Raw genomic sequence first — 25,242 nt, 5'->3', positions numbered from 1 at the left:
ATATACAACTTTTAAAAAGTGCGATAAGCCAGCTTTCGACTTTGTTTTGATCGACAATCTACAAAGGGACAGAGAGCACATTACTAAGTTTAGAAGTAGGCCTATGCACTATACACTACAGCCTACTTATTTTGAACTTTTGCAAAAAACAAAGTTTTTGAAATAACAAGGACATTTTTGATGTTATTTCTACAATTTTCAAACTAATAAAAACCCAAATTCAGATAAATTTAAAAGTTTTTTTGCTGAATAACATTTAGCAACGCTGAATCAACATGAAGTAAACTTTGTAACAAATACGTTTATTTTTATTTTTGCCATTTAGCGATAATGCAGAAAAAGATTAAAAATATGGATCCAAAACTAAACAAATTTACATCGATGGAACCAAGTTCTATTTGACTAATATTTTTGCTAAAGCAAACATTGTTTTACGTTGAAAGACCGTCTCAAACTGTTGTCGTACTGATTGCTTCAGGCTATGGAAAGTTTACATAATTCATTCATCACCAATTTCTTAATTTGATTTTGTGCTTTTGTTACCACACAAATCTATACTTCAAATTTGAAGTAAGTTTCATTGTGAAGCATTGATTGAACTAAACTACTCGAAAAGTCTTTTGAGTGATTTTAGACTGCATCCTTCCACAGTATTCAGTCAACCGAAACACTCTTATTGTCTTCATGTGCTTGAGACATTTCGTTTTATTCACACAGCAGATTAGTTACATTGAAACGTCGTATATACAATGGAATGATGAGCATTTTAGTATGAAGGCAAAAACTGATAATTACTCACAGAAACCCTCAAAATCAGTAATTTACTACGAAACCGTATCAATTAAATTCAAAATAATAATAAAGTTGAATAGTTATCAGAGACGTTTGTTGGTATGCTTGCGCTGTAATTTCTGACGACTTTCTTCATAATTCATACATGTTCCAAAGCAAGTCTAAAACAATTTCAATTCAAGTAATTTATTCCTTTCAAAGTCACAAGCAGATTGAAGTCACAAGGAAATCAATAGCCAACGCGATAACCAAGCATTATCTGAAAATTGAAATATTACTTGTAAATGCAGCGTAGTGATTAATGTTTTATAATAAACGACAAATGTTTTTCGAAGCATAATATTGGTTGGTGAAAAGTTTTGCGCTGGTTATCTGGAAAACTTTATCTTCTTGTACAAGCAAGTTAGCAAACATTTGTATTGTTTTGTGCGTTTCAAGATTTACTGCATGACCTACATGACTAGTGACCATTTCGGATTAGGCTACATGCATGGCTGGACCGTGCGTGCCTTCAACGAAGAGATTAGCGCTTTCAAGGAGATTACGGCGGAGACATCAGACAAATTTAAAAAAAAAGTTGACTTTTTTTAGCAAAAAAACAATAGCAAAAAACTGGTAGAGTATGTACGTCCACTTAAAATTTTAACCAGTTTGTCAATAATTTTGCTTTAACTTTGCGAAAAAAGCAACCTCGTAACGTTTTTATATCAAAAGTTATTAGACAATGAAAGTGTGGATGGAATAAGTCCACACGTCAGGCCATTACCTCACAAAAATCGCTTAGTCCGAATGGGGTTAACATAAGAAGCTGTTTGTTTCGGTAGAAATTTGTCAGATCTTTCTTGAAGGACGTTTCAAAGTTATTGTATGAACATGTTATATTCACGGTAACCATCGGCGTAGCTAGTGGGGGAGTGTCTCCCCCCAGTTGGTAGTTTCCCCCCCGGTCGGAAGCTTGTGGCAGTAGAATATTTTTCAACGTAAACGAAAAAGCATAGTCAAAATCTTTTTTGAGATGGATTTGGCTCGAATTCTATTTGCTGGTTCCTACTTCACACGTTCAGGGGGGCAAAATCATGGTCCACCGCGGGCGGCACAAACCATAGCGATACGCCACTAACAGTCGTCGGCTCCAGCTCGTGACCGAGCATTGGTCTCGTCATCAAATCGAATTTGGTTTTGGATGGTGATGTCATATATGGCTTTGGAAGCCAGTGTATGATGGAAAAGACGTGGGCAAAAGTCACATTGTATGGGGGGTAAGGATTGTATGGAGGGAGGGACGAGGTAGTTTTAACTTTTCTAGTGTTCGTTTTTCTGGGGCTTTTGTATTCTTTTTTTTTTCGAAAATTTCCGTGCCTTCTTTAGATCTTTTTCTCCAGAGTAATCTGTCACTAGCAAGGTTTTCCCATGAATCCAGATCAATGTTTGCATGGTTGAGGGAGACTTTTAGCTGATCTTTGTATCTCATTCTTGGTCTTATGGAGGGGGGTTCCTGTTTCTAGTTGTCCCTCCTCGTTGTTCGTTCTCATGACATGTCCTGTCCAGCGAAGGCAGTGTTGCAATATGGTGGCTTCTGAACTGGGCAACCTAGCACGATCAAGGATTGCATCTTTGGTGAGACAATCTTCCCAACGAGTGCCTAGCATTTGACCCAGTTTCCTCTGCTGAAAACTTCCAAGACGTTTAATGTAACGGCGGTATAATGTCCAGGTTTCACAAGCATAGAGAAGAGTGGATAGAATGACTACCCGGAGGACCATAATTTTTGTGCGGATAAATATAGCATGGTTGTTGAAAACACGATGGTTAAGTCTTCCATAGGCACAATGTGCTGCTTTTACACGATGTTCAATATTCTTTGACAGTGTTACAAACAACCAAAAAAATGTGGCCATGTGGCCGTTGTCCTTTTAAAAGACAACAATAAATATAATACAAAATAAACAAATAAAAAAAGCAAAACCTTACACAAATTAGAGTGTAGTAGGAAGCACAATATTATACGGAGTCAAACTATGAAGAAACATAATTCATATCTATTACCAATAGGCAATAAAACATGCATGTTCCTCCTCACTTCACTTTATCGGGCTCTTCTCATTTTTCAACAATTTTCAAACTTTCACAAAATTCAGAAAAAGTACGTTGTTCGCAAATATTTATCAACACCTTCCAAAACAGACCCTAAACATCTACCAGCAAGTCCAAAATGATTCAATCAAAATAAGATGATGCAATACTGATGCATTCAAAACGATGTCCTTTTAAAAGGACACCGGCCATGAATGGGTTAATCATACAACAGAACATATGCGATTACTGTTTCGTTGGTTGTGCCTCCAATCATAACAGAATTTTTGTTCCATATGAAGATTAATGTATTTTCTTTGAATGATGTTCAAAGTGCAAGTAGAAAAATGCAACGCACCACTACTTTACTGACGATTCGCACACAATGACTCTTCAGAGCTAATAATGAATAAAGTTAACTTATGAAAATGTATAACCTGTTTCAGTAATCGTGGAAACAAAGCCTCACTCACAACACATTGAATATTCCAATCAACCTAGCTTGTGCTTACTGAACATAACCTTACTCATACAAATTTATGGTAAATATAATACAAACAATATATTCGAAGGATATCTTCAGGTGATGGGAGGAAAAAAATACGTAGTATTGCTCTGTTCTAACAACAAGTTTTTGATGACATAAAAGTGTGTGACTGATGCAAATAATTCTTCAAACAGGTTTGGTAAATAGGCTACAGATAGATATTTCTCAAAAGATAGGTTTGCATCGAATTCAATAAGGTTCATGGCGAAACTGCATGTTCATACAAGGCGTTTTAAGTGCAGACTGCAGGTAGAAGGCAAGTAAATGCAACTGCAGAAAGATATGTGTCTTTCCGTTTTCAATAAAAACAGAAAATTCAGTTTAGTTCTAGGACACACAATACTTTTGCAATCTTAGGAAATAAAAATTATACGACACTTCGTAACTTTGCTGAGCTGAAAAGCTAAATCAGTTAATTTTTTTGCCTGAAAGTTTTTGGATTATTTTTTAAACTGCTTTTGTTGGATTTTTCATGGAAACTAATAAAATTTTTGCACATACAATTGAAAAAACGTGATGCAAGCCCTTCCAATATGATATGACCATTGTTGCAAACAGCTGAAACAGACCAAGGTGACACTACACGTGCTTCATAAAAAGACATGGATACAATGTTTTAGAACACTTCACGTTAATCGTGGCCACTCAGAAACACTCTTCTCGTATCTGTGTACGCCAGAGTTTTCCAAACTGTGGTCCGAGGACCATGGGTGGTCCGCGACGACTGCACAGGTTGTCCGTGGCGATATAAGAAATTAATAAGTCACACATATACGTTGTACGGTACGTACTCTGTCAAGTATCCTGTTCTGTGTGACTACATTACCAACAAACCCTTAATTAATACATAGTCGATTTTTTCTAACGTTACACAACATTTGGAATTGCTTTCTGCACATTTCAACAAGTAAGCTACTTTTTAAAAGAGACATATGAGAATTTTGACTGGATTTTAAACCAGGGAGTCGAACCGAACCCGAACCGGATTTTTGTAAACCGGTTTTGGTGCGATTTTGTCTGAACTTTAACCGGAACTGAACCGAAAATTTGAGTTAGCTTAAACCCTAACCGAACTCGAACCGGTTGAAAAAAGCGGTTCACTCCAGCATTACGTGTGGTAAGTGAAGTTGTACGTAGCACGTTGTTATCTTGGAGGCCACATTGTACGGATGAATTGTAGCTTATTCCGTAACACAAGATCCACTATCATCGATGCTTTGGAGAGGAGTTTTTTGAGGTAAACAACTTCTGTTCTGTGACATCATAGACAATATAGTTTGATTGTAACTTGTGCAACAAACAACTAAGGCAAGTTAATTGAGCTAAGCAGTGTTGAGATCAGTGTTGCCAACCTTGCGGTTTTCACGCCCAATTGGGCTAGTTAGTAGTTGGGCAATAGTAGGCCTAGGCCTAATTTTATCGGACTCGAACCGGAACTTATAAAACCGGTTTTAAGTTTTTTCGAATCTGAACCGGAACTGAACCAAATTTTGAAACAATCTTTGAACCAGAACCGGACCCGAACTGGAAAAATCAAACGGTTCGACTCCCTGTTTTAAACCCTTTTGTTGTTGCAAAGGCCGATCTGTCAGAACGGGAAGAAGAAGAATTAGCCGAATTATCATCTGTTCGAACTTTAATATTTAGTTTCAATCAAACAGCTATTGCATCTTTCTGGTTGAGTGTTGTGGAGGAATACCCATTGCTATCGCAAAAGGTAACTAAAATTTTATTGCCTTTTGCCACGACCTGCATGTGTGAGACAGCATTTTTCAGCTCTTACCAACATGAAGACAAAATACCATTACAGGTCCAGACTTTCCATGGACCCTGTATAGTAGGGCCCTTTCCAAGTTCAAATGGGTCTTGTTTTATCTTAATCGTCATCGACAGATTTACTCGCTGGCCAGAAGCCATTCCCCTTGCAGATGTCAACGCGAAGAGCTGCGCAGACGCATTCATACTGCATTGGGTCTCTAGATTCGTAGCCCCGCGTAATATCATCGGATCGTGGCAGGCAATTCACCTCTGTCCTATGGCACGAGATGGCTACATTTATTCACGAGATGGCCACAAATAACTCCGAGAATTTATGACTTATGCAATAAGAAGCAATCCCATCCGTCCCATTGATGTCAGTTTTTTAAATAAACAAAATTCGGTTTTATTCATTTTTACCTTTGTATGGGGAGTCCACGAATAAACAGATTCCCAAATACTGGTCCGTGGCCCAAAAAAGTTTGGGAAACCCTGGTGTAAGCGATCTCAGAAATTTGAGAAAAGTTTAAAGCTGTTGAAAACAAAAAACTTGTATTTTGGAAATTTTTTTAGTCCTGGGCAAAGATCAAAACCCTAATCTGGTTCCTAACTCTAACCCTTGCCTTAACCCTCTAATATTAATCATAACTCTGGCAACACCTGATTGTAACTATGACATTAAATGTGGAAAAATAGCGACTTCATTTAAAAAAATGCAGAGTTTATATTTACCATAAATGATAAGCATAGCTTATCATTTATGGTAAGAACAAGCGGGGGAAGAACAAGGGGGGGAAGAACAAGCACCTTCTCGTGGTCCCTCCCGTCAGTACCATATCTTTAAGAAAAGATATGCAAAACGAAGCTTGTCACACTCGAGCAAACCTCATACGCCATCATCATCATAGCAACTGCGTAGAAACAAAGTTACGTGCATCAGAGCAGATTGAGCTTAGCAGGTAAAAATGTGACAAAATTTTGGAGGTAACTTGCAAAATTATAAAAAGGGTACCGATGAACAAAAGCTTTGGGAACCCTTGGCCTAGCCCATTGTCACAATCAATGTGCAAGGCCTCGCGTCGGGCTGCTTTGTATCTTGTCAGAATGTGCTGTTTTCATTATGGAATTTTGAGCGATGTGTTATTATAGGGTATTGACCTGAAGTAACTTTTGACAGCGAAGTTTGTATTAATATGCAACGTGTTTCCAGAGCATTCGGGACATTCATTCAGAACAAATCTGGAATGTTCTGTTGTTTTCACAATTGCCGAGTGACGTTTGTCATGACGTCATAATGATGTTTATCAGTAGATGACGATTGCGAAATATTTAATATGTAAGAATCTTCTACCCTACGTGACATTCTTTAAACTTCTTTAAGCTTCTGCTTGTTGACGTTAATGCTACTGTTAATGTTTACGTTAATGTTAATGTTACTAGATTGAACAACCTTCTATAAATAGTGGTGTAATTTGCGTAAATTATTATTATGAGTTGATTATGAGAGTTGTGTTATGAGTTGTGAATTGGTAATAGGTGAAGGAGATTATTGTTGATTGAGAGTTGAAGTAACTGAATACAAGCAGATGAGAATTGGTGGTGATATAAATTGCGTTCGAAATTCGAGTTATTTGAGAAGCCGTTCGTTAAAGTCCTTCAAGAAGTTTCATTATCATTTTGCTGGTAGAACTATCCGACTATTTAATTGACTGTTTTTCGGTTATATCCCATTAAACTACGTCATTGAACCTTCCCAAGTCTCTTTCCTGGTAAGAGATAGAAAGAAAGCGTGACACCAATGCTGAAGGAAACATTCGCATAGATGAGGTAACGCAACTGTCATCTTGCTCACAATGTAAAACAGGCCTAAATTAAAATTCTTTTGAAGTCAGGGAGCTCAGATTCCAACTCACCATATTTCATCTGTCATTTTGATACCCCTCAATATGCATCCAAGTAAACTATGTCACTTTGGTTTTTTGGAATCTTAGTTTATGCACCTGAAAACTTAACATTCTTTGAATATGTACTCTGAGCACAGAAACATACAGAAACTAGAAGTAAAACTTAAGCTAACATGCCAGCTCGATAACTGTTGTCAACTTGTTATTGTCAATCAAGTCAACACAGAGCACAGTACGAACTCCCGCCTGAACTTGTCCACTCGGAATAAAAAACCCGCAGTGTTTCCAGTCCATCTCTATGAAGCAGTCTATGGACGAGCATTCTTTCATTTTCTTGCTAGCAAATTCAATGATCAGTTTCGAGAATTTGTCGCAATTGTGAAAGAATATTGCTAATTTCTTCGTTCTGTTTGAACCTTGACAATTCTCCAGCTCATCTGCAACTAATTGAGCTTCTCTGTGAAGTGGGCAGCAACATCTTTCTCTCGTACCTTTTACCAGCAGCTGGATAAAAACAAATTTTCAAAAATGCCAAAGTTTGCAAAGAAAATGTTGAGCTTGTTCGATTCCACATATTTGTGTGAGCACACGTTCTCTTTGTGAACTTTAACCCTTTGAAGGTTGGGCTGTCAATACAACTTTTTGTATCAACAATTGTATCTCTAAAATCACTGAGGCTGCGACTACGAGATTTCTTGACTTTTCCTAACTTTTATTCACCTCTATTGAGGTGAATTTTTGAGCGAAAAAAGGTTATAAATTAAGAGATATAAGGCATTTCTCAGCACATCCTCTGAAATATTTCATATTCTATTGTTCAAACTTTTCCCACCAGCTGGATGAGCTTACGTAGAGCATGATCGAATTTTTTGGGTAATCTTTCTCCTAGTACTAGCCTTATATTTAGCCGAGTTCACATTGAACTTACATTGAGAGACGCTGTTGCAACTACAATACATTGCATTTAAACCGCGTTTTTTGTCGCATGATCTTCCAATCGTGTCGTGGATTACATAATAGTATTTGATAAACGCCACCCTGCTTCTTCAGCTGGTCTACATATGTTAATAAAGCGTTGGAGTTGCTGTTCTAGAAACCGTGGTCACTAGATCGTAATCCAAATTGGTGTGACGCGCGTTCAGAAATCTCATTACTGCATGTAATTGATGAAGTATTGTTCTTTTAGCCAACCAGTGAGCTTATGTTTGAGCGTGGGAAAAGTTATTATTTTGCATAAAAAATATAGATTCAAATTGAGATTATGTAAAAAATATTTAATCAGAAATTTGCAATGCATGTTCTTCATTACTCTACCAGAAAATAATGTGTAAACTCACGCTACAATTGCTTTAATCGCAAAATAATCCAAAGCTCATAAGTCACCTCAACATTTCAACGTATATGAGCAGTTCTAAAATTCACATAGTTTTAATTTTCGGATATGCTCAGCATGAACAATTTTACAATGTGAATCCCAAATTTTAAAACCGTGCCTTAAAAATTAACAGAGATATCACTCTTAAAGCATAAGAAGAATCGACACCCCTCCAAACTGAGCAAGACTCCAGGAGCCCAACCTTCAAAGGGTTAACAAGCACCGCTTGAGATCAAAGCTGAGCGACTCCCACATAAGTGACATTTTATCTACCACTAACCACGACCTAGAGATGACTTGATTACAGAAATCAAGACGTTAGTTTCATTTTTCACATTAACACAGCTATGTTTTACATAGTTTCTTAATGTGTTAATATCTGATGGAAAAGCAGATAACTTATATAGTCTAACTTATCATATACTGTAATATTTAACATTATCTTAGTACTAAAAATGCTTTCGATTTGCAAAGAAAATGTTGAGCTTGTTCGGTTCCACATATTTGTGTGAGCAGAAGTTCTCGTTGTGAACTTTAACAAGAACCTCTTGAGATCAAATCTGAGCGACTCCCACATAAGTGACATTTTACGCTTGTCTATACCACAAACCTGGATACAGAAATCAAGACGTCAATTTCATCCTTCACATTAACACAGCTATGTTTTACAAAGTTTCTTAATATGTTAATATCTGATGGAAAAGCAGATAACTTATATAGTCTACCTTATCATATACTGTAATATTTAAACCTGCATATTGCTTTGTTGCATAAAAATTACATTAAATTGTATTAGCATATATGCATCTTTCTAAGCAAAACAAAATTGTCAGAGGCTGTTAGCCAGCGGACACTTCTGCCTTATCAAATCTGGGCAACCTGGGAAAAGCTTTGGACACCCCCGCTTTACATCCATCAAGCATCCCATTTTAATTGTTGGTGAAGACATAGCTGCGGGCTTACTCATCGAATAGAAGTGTTTCAAACTTTTGTAATACAAAAATACTTTTGAATTTTATGTAAGTGATTTAATGCTTATGGGATGAGTCAGAGTCAATCATCAAACATAGTTGTAATTAAAGGTAAAAGTAGTCATGTACAAAGTTACTGGGACTCTGGGAATGAAAATGGAAGCTGTCAATCAGCCTTCGGCATTGATAGTGGTTTGACCAATTTCTTTCTTTATGCCGCCTTTTCATCATTAACTACCCTCAACCAATTTATTACACCTTAAGTAGTGGCGATCGGTGTTTTTTTAACAATCAAGTACTATAGAATGATCGAAAGGCAAGCGCTTTATACAGTACAATGTCCAATGCCATATCTTCATTATATGTATAGGCGCTATATGAGTTGTTGGAATTTACATGAACTTACAAAAACTTACATGAACCTATCTTTGGTGCAATTATCTACACTAATTTTTCCAAGAGTTATTACTGCAAAAATTTTGAACGACTAAAATTAATATTTAAGCATTTGTTATAACTAGTTTTAGTTACATTAGTTTCAGTTACTCATAATTACATTTGGTAAGTTACCCGCACGTCCTTGACAATAACACCACTGCTTATCTCCTGTATATACATTGTTATAGGCACACCACCGACGGTTTGTGAGGTCCTCTTTTTTGCAATCTTTGTAAGTAGTTTCACCGGTGATGAATGGGAAGTGGCAAGTTTTGTCATCAAGTCCACAACTGCAATCACCTAAATAATAATTCAAATTTAGGAAATATTCTGGTTCGTGTAGATAAATATTGAGATAATTAAATTTCACACAATTAATTTTCAAAACTAAAATAAATTTACTGTACTTCAAATAGACAAAATTCTTAAAATATTTATAAAGAATAAAATTATATTTTCTTAAAATATAGAGATATGCATTGGGAAATAATTACTTACTGCGCTTTCATCTGATTCACTTGTTTCACGTTACGTGATATGCTAACATGAAATTAAGCCATTGGATGAAATTTAACGATTACCGACAAAACAAGAATTTCTGTGTTAATTAGTACAGTACAATCATAGTTTGTTTCATAATAGTTTTCAAAAAGCAATTTCTTGTTGAACCATAGGCATACGAAGCCGAGTAACGTGACCAAGCTTAACATCTTCAAGTTTATTACATATAAAAACACAAAACTACGCAACAAATTAAGTATCGAACGTTTTCGACATCACAAGATGTCTTTTTCGGAAAAATATACATACAACTTAACTACATCTGAATAAAATACAATGGTTAAACTAAATCTATAGACAGGAAAAGACGAAAACTGCACAATACTTCTGACTAGCTCAAACTCAACGATAAGCCCCACGAGAATCAAAGGTAACTGCATCAAAAGGTGTTAAACAGATCACATGATATGGTAGAAAGTCAAAGTGCGAAAAAAATAATTTTAAAATACAGAGAGCGAGAAAGACGAGCCGCAAACAAACAATTGTCTGTTCAAAAGTGGATTGTGACGTTTTATGTACAAGGCTTCCAAGATCTTACTTTGATACTGAGACCTGCCTCTGGACATGATCTCAAATTGCTTGAAAGAAACGTTATTTTGGCATTCTGTACATGAGAAAATGTGATCTTTAACCCTTTGAAGGTCGGGGGGCTGTCAATTCAACTTTTTGTATCAACAGTTGTATCTCTAAAACCACTGAGGCTGCGACTACGAGATTTCTTGACTTTTCCTAACTTTCATTCACCTCTATTGAGCTGAAATTTTGAGCGAATAAAGGTTCAAAATTTTCCCAAATTTGTACAAAATTTTCCCTTATATCTTTATCTTTAAAATCCTGTATCTTTAAAACCCTATATCTATATCTTTAAACCCCTATATCCTTAAAATCTTTTGTTTAAAATTTTTCCCAATAATCCAAAACTCATAAGTCACCTCAACATTTCAACGTATATGGGCAGTTCTAAAATTCACATAGTTCTAATTTTCGGATATGCTCAGCGTGAATAGTTTTGCAAAGTGAATCCCAAATTTTGAAACCGTGCCTTAAAAAATAACAGAGATATCACTCCTAAAGCATAAGAAGAATCGACAGCACCCACCCCCCAAACTGAGCAAGATTCCAAGAGCCTAACCTTCTAAGGGTAAATTGCACTTTTCTGTACAGAATTCAAATTTTTTATAATTAGACTTTTCTTCCCATTTATTGACCTTTCTAGACCCATGTTTGGGTCGCGACGTATAATTTGAGAACCACTGCACTAAAGGCTACAAAATCATATTATGAAGGAACGTACCTGTAAAGAGAATTTTTAAGGGGAGTATGCTGACAACCCACTGATAACCACATAATACCATAGACTCTTGAGCATTTAATATCGATACAAATAAGTTCATTATTTCCATATCCGATAGCTCGAAAAAGTCTTCTGAACCTAATTTATGGTTGGTTGTTGGTTGGTTTTAAACATTTATCTTCGGACTCAAAAACCTCTGATAGGTGATTCTTAGTAGTTTCGCATACTTGTATAGGCTTTTGACGCAGGTGTGGTTATCGAGATTAACAGTGAAGTTTTTCGACTGTTGAAGTGCTGTAACAAGAGAATTATTTCATCCGCTAGGTGTCTCTAAATGGAGAGCAGTCCTTAAAATGAGTTGCTCAAGCGCATACCTCGAGAGCCGAACCAACGCGCTTAATCGTGAGTTGGGTGCCTCACTACAGAACTAACGGGGCGGATTAATCTTGTAATCTATTGTATTAATAGTATTTCTGTTTCCTTATTTAACCCTATCTTGATACGAGCTGTTTTCTTACGCGGAAAGCACGTCACGGGCTATCTTAGCCCGTGCTAATGAATCGCTAATAGCGGGAGCTATGAAAATCACAGAACCAAAATATTTTACAAGCTAATAGCCATGTGCATTGTGCGTATAGAAATTAAATTTTTACCTAACAAGTTTATTGAAATAAAGTGTTTGAGATGAAAAGACGTCAGAAAGTCGGTTTTTATTCTAATTTCCAGAAAATAGCTTCAAAATTGAAATTTTTGAATTATAACTAAACTAAACAAAAAATTACTTTTGCTCATTAATATAAGGCATTTTTGGACGTTTCTACACTTCAAAGTAATTGCGCTACCATTTATATTGCACTAACATTAACTTTTATATAACTACCATTGCACGAAAATGTCTAGTCACCTGAGACGAAATGCTTATTGTGAAGGGCAGGAAGGTAGAAAAATGACCAGTATTGGTTTAGAAAATTCGCAAATAATAAAAACTAAAAGTCAAGAAGTTTCACATTTCTAGCATATTTCCTTCTGAGAAATATTTCACTAATAGAGTGGGGCGTCCTCATATAACCCCGTGTCGTATTAAGATAGGGTTAAAAAAACAACTAGTGCAATAGAAAAAAAGGAATTTCTGCCACATATAAGGCAATGTAAAGTTGTGTTACTGTGTGGGATTTCCTGAAATATAGAAGTCATAGTAACGTAACCAGAGGAAGAGAATGAGCTAGTAGCCCATCAAATTGTAATGTAAGCATTTAATAACTTTTTGTTTTTTTCGTCCTTTTTGAAGATAAATTTTTATTCACCCTGCAAAGTTTGTTTGCTCTCTATTCCCGATGTTTCGTCTAACTATGCTCTCGGCAAACGCATTGAATATAAAACTATAGCGCGCTTTGTACTACAGCACAATTCGCCGAAAGTGACACTTGAAGAGACCGCGAAAAATTGTCACTATAACCGAAGTGTCACTATATAGTTGAATTCGACTCTACTGTAGTGTATTTAAACGGGACTTTGCAACAGGTGTCGCGAGAAGCGAAATTTCACTATAGCCGAAATCTATTCTACTGTACTGGGGTATTAATTTAAAACAAAACTCAGCAGAATTTTAAGCCACCTTTTTTGCTTGATAGCTTGCGCACAATGGTTGCTTATCATATTTTTCTGCTACATCAGAGGTACTCAAGCTGGGATACGCATACCTCAGAGGTAGACGCGCAAGTTCATTTTACTGGCACAATTATGATTTTTGCCACGGTGATTTTATAGCTCTTTAACCCTATCTGTAACGACACGAGGTTTTATGGGGACGCCCTATTCTAATAGTGAAATATTTCTCAAAAGGAAATATGCTAGAAATGTGAAATTTCTTGACGTTTGTTTTTGTTCTTTGCGAATTTTTTAAACCTACACTGGTGATTTTTCTACCTTCCTGCCCTTCACATTAAGCATTTCGTCTCAGGTGGCTTGGCATTTTCGTGCAATGCTAGATATATATAATTTAATTTAAGTGCAATATAAATGTTAGTGCAATTACTTTGAAATGTAAAAACGCCCAAAAATGCCTTATATTTATCAGAAAAAGTAATTTTTTGTTTAGTTTAGCATTACTTTATGTTATAATTGAAACATTTCAATTTTAAAGCTATTTTCGGGAAAGTAGAATAAAAACCTACTTTCTGATGTTTTTCATCTCAAACACTTTATTTCAATGAATTTTTTGGGTAAAAATTTAATTTTTATACGCACAATACACATTACTATTATCTTGCAAAAATATTTTGTCTCTGTAATTTTCATAGCTCCCGTTATTAGCGATTAATTAGCACTGGGCTAAGATAGCCCGTGACGTGCTTTCCGCGTACGAAAACAGCTCGTATTAAGATAGGGTTAAGCCGTGGCCTACGAAAATACATGGCCTGGACAACGTGCACAAGCCTTCAGAACTGAAGGCTGACTCCCAAGTTTGTGATAAAGAAAAACGTCACTCCCAAAAGAGGTTTTCCTTGCGATTGCTGAGTCACATTTTAGAGTTGATAAAATTTGTTTTTCTTTTACATCGTTTCAACATCGGTAGACGTTGAAACGATATAAAATAGAAAGCTTTGCTAGCTAGGGCCTGCTGGGTGCAGTCAAGTGCAGCTTTCTACTGAATTCACTAGTATTAACAGAAGCTTAAAGATGCATGTAGCCTGCAGCTACAGATACAAAGTAGAGTTTAAATGATAAAGAATACCTGTAATGTGTTGGTATCTGTAAGCAGGATTTATGATTTAGAGATTATTTTGTAGTCCCTAGAAGGTTTACAAGGAACTAGTAGTTGTTTCAGAGTAGGAAGGGTTATCATAATATGCACTCAGGTAGTGGCAATGAAATTATTTGGAAAGCCCTAGTTGACCAGATATTTTTATTCTGTACAATCACTATTTGTAGCCTACCGAAAATGTGTTCAGCGTCCTGATTATTCTAAAAAAGTTTTTAGCTGAACACAGTATAAACTTAAGTGAGGTAGTAAAGTAACAAACAAGACTTGTAGTTAAATTAAGGCAAACCACAGTGTCTGTTTAAGGTTAGCATCAAGTAAACTTTATATGATAGGCCTGCATCAGCAGTGTAGCCCTTTTTGCTAATAAAAAGTATTTTTACAGATTATCCAATAAATAAATAATGCCTCTTAAATGCTGTGTGTCTCACTGCAACTCAAATTATGATTCTCCCGAGATCACTGTATCTGTGTATAAATTTCCGAAAGATGATATACAGTAAAGAAACAAAAGCGGAAAGATAGCATTTCCAAAGTAAAGTGGGTTTGTAGCTTAACATAGTGCAGTTTGTGCTCGTCACTGGCCTGAAGATGAACCATTTTCTCCACACTATGGTAAACTGCGGCCGACAAATCCTCATTCGCTACTTCCTCACATTCCAACAAGTTGTGTTCCCACGCTTCCAACAACAAAAAAAGGAAAACTTTAGCTTCTAGTGAAAAGCGAGGTATTATTCCTGATGAAATTGGTGAGTTTGTAAAGCAAGATACTTTTTATTTGGATGATTTGTGCAATGTTTTGAGTAATGAAAATGTCGTAGTTTACAAAACAGAAAATTATACTACAATCCAATCAAAGAGATGGTTCAACAAAGCAAACTCTCTACCAAAGCTTTATCAATCCAATCAAAAAGTATGAAAGTCGGAATGCCATTATTTGCGCTGAAATTACGTGAAGACTACACGTTTGCTGCTGATCACAATGGGTCCTCATGTTCCATTGCACCTTTGTTACGTAATCGGATATCAAAAATAAAGACAAAATCAGCTTTATTCGCAGCCATTACTTTTCTTGCAAATAAAGAAGAAGACAGACATACAAGCGTAATCTTGCAGCAGTTGAATGTAATGGGTAAAACAAGAGTTGGTCAGACAATTTATTTATCTGAAATGATATGCCGGGCATTTGAATATTTTGTACTAAGTCGTTGTCTGTATGATCGTTTACGTGCCGATTACAAACTTCCAAGCGCAAAGACTTTAACTCGCATCACCTCAAAAATTCGTTCTGTTGATGATTTGACGTTTATGAACAATGTAGCCTACTCTCACAACTAGATATTTCGAAGAGAAAATGTGTCATTCTCATCTCATTAATGAGGTGTATGTAAAAACGGCTCTTCTTTACCAAGGCGGCTTCCTGTTTGGTCGAGCAGTAAATCATCCTGAGAAATTAGCTAGTAGGCCTACTGTTTTGTCCTTCATGGTTAAGAGCTATTATGGAGATCCTGAATTTTTGGCAAGGATTCTTCCTGTTGCCAAATTAAATGCACAGTTGCAGTACCGTACACACAATGTACTTCGCTAATTGATGCTGTGAGTGCTGTTGAAAATGGAAATGTTGTTGCAGTTTTGTTGACGGAAATCGGGTAAACCAAAATTTTTTCTCAACGTTCGACACGTTAGATAATAAACCATGGTTAACCACTACAGCTACAGGTCTTTATTTATATGACTTTGTCCATTTACTCAAGTGCATATGAATCAACTGGATAACTGAAAAAATTGGAGAGCTAAAGTTTGTTCACAAAGAACATGCATTATGTTACAAAATGGGCAGATTTGATCCAGCTCTACAAACTCGAAGCTGAAAACCTTGTGAAACTGTCTCGCTTGACTGAAGCAGCAGTTTATCCCAAGCCAGTTGAACGTCAATCAGTTTCACTGTGCCATAGAGTACTTTGTGACGAAACATTAAAAGCACTTAAGACACATCCCTCACTCAACAGCAATGAATGTAAAGGAACTATAGCCTACTCTTTATAGAAAAGATTTTGCAATTCTGGAAATGGTCAGCACAAAAGTGCCTGTTCTTGATTTATGCAAAAGGGATCAGCTCCAAAAAGCCATAGTTTCTATTGATGACCCACAGCTTCAAGAAACTGCTGCGCATTCCATTCAATGTTTAAACTATTGAATTGTGTTTGTATGTTGCTTGATAAATGCTATGATATTTTTTTCTCATATTAAAGCTGCTTGTGATCAGGGAAAAAAACAGTAATGGGCTTGAATGAACATTCTTGACGAATATCCAACCAAAGTACGCTTTTCATTAATATCAGACTTCAGCCTTCAGTTCTGAAGTCTTGTGCATGGTGTCCAGGCCATCTATTTTCGTAGGCCACGGGTTAAGCCCTAAAGAATGCACACTGTTTGCAATCACCACAACTGTGGTATTTATCTGCTAAACTGAATGGGTCTTACTTTTTTTGAATGAAAAGGACATTTGGTAAAGGTTGAAAAAATTGCTAGGTTTGCATTTAACTTTTTTCTGCAATTTTCAAACATTTACAGATAATTTTTGTTTTACAATGTGAAGTTTATTTGATTTTTTCTTCCCATAACACTTAAACATCACTGTGACAACGCTTGAGTGGAAAGCGAGTCTCCTACAACCAAGCAGTTGTGGACTCAGCATATGGCAGTTGAGCAAGCGACAACTAAGCTAGCAACATTTCAACAAGTGGCTGAAATTGGTAAATGATGAACCTGATATAAGTAAGAACTGGCCAAGCTGATACTTGGCATGTAACAAGTCAACAAACTTAGTTTAGCAAGCGATGACCAAGCAAGTCCCATGCTAGCGGAAAATCTCCTTTGCTGACTTGGGCAGAAGCTGAAATGTATTTGTTGAGTTGAAGCACTTGCTGAGTTGTCGCACACCAAGTGGTCCAACTACCACGGAAAGCCTGACATCTAGCGGTGAAGTTTTGCGCAATTTAAGGATTGTTTTTAAAAAACGGAAAAAATGAAAACGAAAATAAATTTTAAAAATGCAAAATTTGTTTAGTTTATTAAAAATTTTAGACACTTAAGGCGTTTTAAAAAAAAAAAAGTACACAAAATTTGTGAACATAATTGAAAAGACTGTCAAATACAGAACAACAATTTTCAAGTTGTGATTTTTCCTGGCAGTTGCCGTTCTCAAAGTACGGCAGTTCAAAATCAAAGCCTTGCTCAAGCTACATTTTAAAAATGCAGCTAAAAGGCTTGCCAGTTAAAGGGTTCAAGTCGTTGATAATATTTATGTGACGAGCGAGAAGAAAGTTAAAGGTTAAGAATAGAAGCGTTTAAGCTAAAACCAGCAAGCCTATGACTTGCTACTACACATCAACAAATTACTGTTATTGGAATGCTATCATAAGTAGTATACTATTAAGCCTAAATCTTTTCATCATCACCAACGTTTCGTGTAATATTTTCGTGCAAGACTTTCAGTTGAACATAATCTATGCATTCGGCGCATTTAGAACATCTTATCTAATATATTTACTCGTGGTGTCAAAGTAATCCATCACAACGTGTAAATTGATGGTTGTAAGTGTCAACAGGTAGTTTGTTGTGTTTAGTAGTAGCGTATAAACGTGTAATCGCGTACAAGTTATGCTACATTATTTTTAAGCTACGCCATGCATGCAGATAAATCGAGAAGGTACGCAAGTAAAAAAAGTTTGAGGACCCATGAGCTACATGGAGCGTGAGTTATCTTACGAAGCATTGTTTTCTGTTGACGCTTAACCACTTTACTTCTTCAGTCAAATATGACTGTGAAACGACAAAGCTTGCATTGTTTTGAACTTTCCAGTGCTCTGTAAATTTTTATGTACCTATTGCTTTTATTTTGTTATGGCTGGTTTGGATGTATACGACCTAGTTATAATGTACTGTAGTTTGGCATAGCCACAATGTAGCGACAATGAAGATTTAAAACGTGAATGCAAAGATTAGCGGATTAGGTTGCTTGTATACGGTCCTTTTCTTAAAGTAGAATTTGAGTCAACTATTTGCGTCACGTCGAACAGTATCGAGCCTTGGACACGTAATAGCTTGGTAAATAAAATTGAAATTATTTTTAGAAATTGTCAAACTAAACAAAAAAAATTAACATTGCTATCTTTTCAATACTCTATGTGAATTGTATCTCTCTTTAATAAAAATAAAAACCTTATTAGGCTGCTATACAGTAGTGTTGAACATTGAGAAGAAAGACGAGCATTAGCACGAAGTGAACTTGGAAGCTGAAAATAAATTGTCGTAGGCCTACTCAGCCAAGTATATCCTGATTCTTGACTGAAGGAAAGCACTTAGACAAGCTGATCTGTCCACAGCTTGTAAAACATTACTAACAGTAGATATCCAAACTATAATTTAGATTTTCAAATCAATTTCTTCGATTTTAAATTTTATTCAATTAAAATCCTCTTTACAAGGTCTTTTCAACCACCCAGCAATCTACAGTAAATAATATTTTAAATCTTTTTTGTCCACTTTAAAATAAATTACATACCGTTGCCTTGAACAATATGAAGGACACGCACTAAGAAAATTATGAGCTTAAACTCCAAGTGGCTTGATGTTTTCATCATTGAAATATCAATTTTTATTACACTTACATAATATAAATCAATTCATAAGTTATTCAAGCAAACGAATCACATTCGAAGCTGAAAACAAAAAGTATGTGTAAATCTAATTTGATTCTGATACTGTGTGGTGTGAATCATTGTCTGGTAACAAATCTCCTTGAGTCAAATGATTGAATGTCCACTTGAGTGTCAGATCATGGCCTCTTCAAATTTTTCTCATTAGGCTACTGTGCAGCAGTGACGATCGGTGAGGGAAAGCAAGGAAAGCAGTGCTTACCTGAGCGAAAACTATGCAAAGTAGGCTATAATGACTGAATTCTAGGTTTAACTTCTTATTATTTTTAACATGTCTATTTTAACTTGAAAATTACTGTATTTGTGACTAGAATTACTCGTAACGCTTGTGAGTAGTCTAAATCCTCACCAAACCGCATGTCTTGCCTATAAATGCCAATTAACGCAAACGCTTCTGTCAGAAACAATCACTGAGGCTCTAGGTAAACAACTATTAAAGTTGCTTACCCAGATTCAAAAATGTCAAAAAACGCCTTCGTTTTATCCAATCATCACTCGTTTTGCAAAACGTCACCAGCTGCTTAGCCAATCAGATGTGTTATGGTGAGACCAGGTGAGTCTTGCTTTCCCAGTGACGTCAATGCATACATTCGCTAGAGCGGCTAGACTAACTCGTCAGAATGGTGCTCGTCACGGTACACAGCACAAGCATCATAATGCCGAAATAATTGTTGCTGTTTTTTGATGTCTCCTCGCCATGTACTGTACTTCAGCCTACTAGCTTTCATAGTCATGCCTTTGCCCTTTTTACAGCGTTGATGTAACGTTACTTCGCCAATGAACGTTCAGGTGCGGCTGCAATATTTAGTTTGTTAAGCTTCTATACGCAGGAGGCAAACTTATCCAGCTTTTTGTACAAATTGCTTGCGGTTGTAATGTTTAGACCTAAGTGTTAGTTTTTGTAGTGTAGGCCTAACTGAATATCTCAGAATGAACATTCATGACGAATTAAATATTTAGACAACTATTATTCCATGTCTAACACTGGATTTTGGTCCTGCAACGTCAACGTTAAAATTAAGATTGTTCATGACTTCTAAACATTAAATGGATGTATGATCACGACATAGGCGAAGCACAATTTGACAGATTTTTATGTTTGATTTGTTTTGAAAATGCTCTCAGAGCGCACCAAATTGGAAGTGTTTTTCAAAAATTCCTGGGGAGGCCCCCCAGACCCCCCGCTGGAAGTGTTGCCTTCGGCAACACGCCTTCGGGCTTCGCCCGATGGTTACGCCCTTCGTGCCTAGGCCTACTACCTTGCTGCAGCATATTTACAAGTTGCTTTCCCAACGGTTTAAGCCACCGAACGTCACTGCTGTGCAGTGTGCATTGGGTGGGACGTTTATGACTTTTTTTTTTAATTCAAAAACAGCTAGTCATAAAAAGTGGCACATGCATAAAAAAATTATGTGTGCAAAATTTTATCAGTTTGGGTGTGCATCTTCTACCCCCGCAGGGGGGGTCAAACTTTCAATTTTTGGAAAAAAGGGGAATTTTCACTTTCCGTTTTAACATAATTTTTTTTATAAGTTTTCTTCTGCCTAGTTATAACTTTTAAGTGAGATGTAGCCAGAACTTTCCTATGTAAAGGCATGTTCGAAGCTTCAGGTTTACTGCCCCCGCATGGTCGACCAAAATGCTGAATTTTTACCAATTTGAGATCCAATTTTGTGATTGCTCAATAAACAAATTTGTCGCAAAGGGGCGAGATGGTGTTAACGCTGTACGCTTATTTATGTTCTGTCCACTAACTTTGCAGGATAATACGAATTGACAAAGTATAAGAAGCTTGATCTGTAAGCTTGATCAGTTAGGCTACAGCTGTAAAACGCAACCTATAATTTACTTCAGAATGAAAGCAATATGATCTGCAGGTTCAGTAAATGGATTGTACAACTGTAGCCTATAGTTTCAACGTGAATGGTTATTATGGTTTTGTTCACAAAAATTTGTCATTTGCATACCAAAATTAAACGTTCACTTGATAGAATCACATGCAGAAGTAAACATTGTTTGACAGCAATGTAACGATAAAAAAGAACTTATGATAAAAAAAATGAAACTGTGTCAAAAATACAACAAACAGCAAGGAGTTTTAACCAGTTCACCAGACTATTGTTCAAACTTAGTTCTGGCATAAGTCTAATGAATCATAAAATCTTGTATCGACTGAAACCGAGGAATTTTTTTCCTTGATTGTAATATTGCTTTAAAGTATCCATCTCTTTCAATGCTGTCCACCACATGTGATGAGGCATCTGTCACGAGTTTAATGGCTCTCTCAACGGCTTGTGTGTGGCAGGGAAACATAGGAAACAACTGTTGTGGAGGCATCTTTGTTATGATGTGCTCTTCTATCACACTGCTATCAACACCACGCATCACTGGGGGTTCCGTAACTAGAATATTTTGCCAGTCTATCATCTCGTAGTAACGTTCGGAACTAAACTGGAATACTGGCAGGGTAAATTTTCGCTGACGAGTGCTGTGAGATGATAATATTCTTGAATTGAAAATTCTTCTCCATCCTAGTTCTCTTACATACTTTTCGGTATCATATATCATTGCAATCAAAATGGGCATAAAATGCATTCCTCTGTAGTAGGCCTACTTTGTTGACGATATTGCGAGATTTATTCGATAGCTTCTGAGCAGGAATGTTTTGGGTCATTGGTGAAATTGCTTTCCTTTGTAATGGCAAACCATACTATCATGTAAACATTCATAATATAGTTCACAAGTTCCACCAATACAGCTGACGGTTCGTTAGATGCAACATATAAACGTAGAATTCTATTGGCTGTGGTCAACCATCTTGAGTGGTTCATCATACTTGGACTCCAAGATACGAAATGAATTGATATTTATCCACTTTTCACTGCTCTGTGCATGCATGTGTAGAAGATATGTTTGGTCAGTGCTGAGGTCATTTTCATCAATTTCCATATCTGGTGCAGGAACTGCTTTATATTTTACAACATGTAGGCCTAGTTGTGTGACAGTGGCTAGCTGTTTTCCAATGGGCCCGGTGAAGCTATGAGGTCCGCTAGTATTGCCATATCTTTCATAAGATGCCAAAGAGGCAATTCATTACTATGGAGTAGGCATATTAACCATTGAAGTGGCTTTTGGAAATGATCTTCCAGGAGCTTTATCACGACTCCTTTTTGACCTGTGCTTACTGCGGTTCCATCGCACCAATTGCCATTACATTATCGTAGCTAATTTTATTAGATTCAAGATATTCAAGAATCCCGGTGGCTATTGACACACTATAGATCCGTTGGCTACAGTAAAATGACCAATTAAATTACAGTAGAACTTGGCTCCTCAAGTAAAGTAATGTGCTCTTCAACTGCGAAATGTTTACGAAGTCGCCCAGCAATTTCATTTTGTTTGATGGTTTGATCTTTTCGGTCATCAAAATAATTATATGCTTTGCAAATTTAGGCACATGATACTTTCCATTTGAGCTGTAAACCTTAGTTTTTTTGTCGCTCTTCTCACTTTGCTTTTATCTATAACAGATTGGGATTCGCTATCTATTACAACCCCCGCATCTTGTAGAAGTGATGAAGCAATAAGTGCTGCAGACATATCTCAAATACCAGTACGATCGCATGATTCAGCAAATATTACGACTAAACTGGAAGTAGTTTTGCTTTTTCTGGAGTTTTCCGATGCAAAACTGGGCTGATAATCATAATCTTCGCAGCGTTTTTCATTGAATGACAAAGTTTCTGAACTTGAATAAGAAGTTAAAGGTGTTTTTTCCAAGCTTCACTTGTGCCTGCTCCTTGGTCTTCACGTAAAGAACAGAATTGTTCTGATTTTGCGATTCTCCTCTGAAAACGTTTAAAGTTAGACTTTGTGGCCGATTTACCAAGTTTATCAATCACCATTATGCGGGTTGTTCTTTGATCAAGAAGGAACTGTTGTTCCGCAACAAGGACACGATTTTCCTGCGGGCAAGTACAATGCTGAAAATTAGAACACTTACAACAACCTATATCAAATAATTTCTGCTTTGCAGATTCTGTCATTTGCTCAAATTTTTTCTAAAATTTAGGCCTACCTCTAGACTTTTTTTCAATTTCAATTTATTTTTTTCTTTGTTAGAAAACAACAGCAATGATAAAGTTACCAATAGTTTACGGGAATAAAACCAACAAAAGGAAACGGCGGCAAAACCAAAGAAGTTTAAAACGTGCATGCGATGTAAATTTAAAGCATACGTCGATGAAAGTAAATCTTAGCACGGCCACCAAACTTAATAGTTTAAGATAGAAGAATTAGTTGAAAGAATCAGTTGCCTACACAACACATACCTAAAGCAACTGGAGGACTGACAGTTGATGAAGCCTTGCGGTGACGACTGAACCTTACAACTAAAACAAAAACAAGAAAAATCAAAAACACGCGCATTTAAGAATAAACGTACGGTGAGCTTATTATACAAAAAACTATGTACAGTGTTTCGTGTTTAAATAAAATGAAGTGGTGTTCGCAGCAACGACAGTGGCGCAGTTTTAATATATCAATTGATAACCGATGGGTTCAGGAATATACACTAATTATTATTTGAACATGATATTAAAGTGATAATTATGAATGATGAAAAATGTGGTGAAGAATATATGAAAATGGTTTTGATGGCATGCGGGTGATTTTGGGATCGGAGAGGGATGGAGTTTCTTGGCGTTTTCCAATGAATTTCCAACCAAACTGCTGGAGAGTGATGCAGCTTCATTTTTTAATTGTGACTCTTGATCATAAAACATACTGGCAGTGAACGAGTTTGGACAAGAGATAAATGAGCGTACTACGTTAACACCGACTCGCCCTTTTGCCACAAGTTTGTTTATTGAGCAATGACAAATTGCATCTCAAATTGGTGAAAATTCAGCATTTTGGTTGTCGATGCGGGAGCAGTAAACCTGAAGCTTCGAACATGCCTTTACATAGGAAAGTTCTGGCTACATCCCACATACAATTTATAACTGGCCAGAAGAAAAATTATAAAAAAAGATATGTTGAAGCGGAAAGTGAAATTTCCTTTTTTTTCAAAAAATTGAAAGTTTGACCCCCTTGCGGGGGTAGAAGATGCACTCCAAAACTGATGAAATTTTTGCACACATAATTTTGTTTTATGCATGTGCCACTTTTTATGACTAGCCGTTTTTGTATTTTGAAAAAACGTCAAAAATGACCCACCCTACAGTGTGCAACGAATTGCTCACTGGTGCTAGTCGTTTTTGTGCTGAAATGTTGCTTTGGAGTGTAGCAGAATGTACTTCTGCCAGTTTAGAGATGTGCAGACGAAAATTCATAATATCATTTTCTATACAAATCAGCAAATGTATAAATGTTCATTATTCATTGATAAACACCAGGCAGTGGCTAACTATAAGGATGCCCTACTTTTAATGCAGCAATATGACGTCTGAAATTTGTGCACCACGTTGGTTTTGTTTTGTGATGCAATCGACTCCAATGCAAATATTGTATATTTATCATTATTTTTTTATTGTTGTTTGCAATTATTTGTATATATTTATTATTTCTATTGCCAACTTGACAACAAAAATGACAAGAAAAGAACCAAACCGTGTTAATAGAGAAGAATTATAAAGCCAGTTACTGTGTGTGACGAATAGGCATGTGCGATGAGATGGGTTACTCCAAACGAGAACAGAGTAGATAACTTTATTGAATTTTTCTGCTGCACATGAAGTTATTGCAGGTGTTACTCATGCTTTACGATCTACTTCGAGTTCACATAAATGTTTTTTTTTGCGGTTAATCTTCTTCCGACCTACTCGGAATGGAGGTAAAAGGAGGAAGATAAGTAATCCATGTGATTAATTTCTTTGATGCTTATCTATGCAGTTCTGCTAAATTTTTTGTTCAACTCACAGCAATTTGAGAAATGCAACTATTTTTTTTGGAAACGGCAGCGCGCTTTTTCGTCTGACACTAATCTAAGCTAAATTCTGACCAGGGTTTTCATGGTTAGGTGAACTTATCAACATGAAATATCATAA

At 36.4% G+C, this 25,242-nt stretch overlaps 1 long non-coding RNA gene across 1 annotated transcript; it reads right to left on the bottom strand.

The window, feature by feature from the left end:
- Positions 1-698: 698 nt before the first annotated feature.
- LOC145769869 (uncharacterized) lies at positions 699-19,191 on the bottom strand. The gene is made up of 3 exons (XR_014289107.1): positions 19,042-19,191; positions 9,991-10,158; positions 699-1,051 (listed from the first exon to the last, which is right to left on the bottom strand). It is a non-coding gene; the product is annotated as an uncharacterized LOC145769869 (long non-coding RNA).
- Positions 19,192-25,242: the final 6,051 nt, after the last annotated feature.

This window comes from Aplidium turbinatum, chromosome 5 (genome assembly GCF_918807975.1).
Source record: "Aplidium turbinatum chromosome 5, kaAplTurb1.1, whole genome shotgun sequence".
NCBI classification, from domain to species: Eukaryota; Metazoa; Chordata; class Ascidiacea; order Aplousobranchia; family Polyclinidae; genus Aplidium; species Aplidium turbinatum.
The sequence above is the reverse complement of the archived record's forward strand: the minus strand, read 5'-3'. Positions and strand labels throughout refer to the sequence as shown.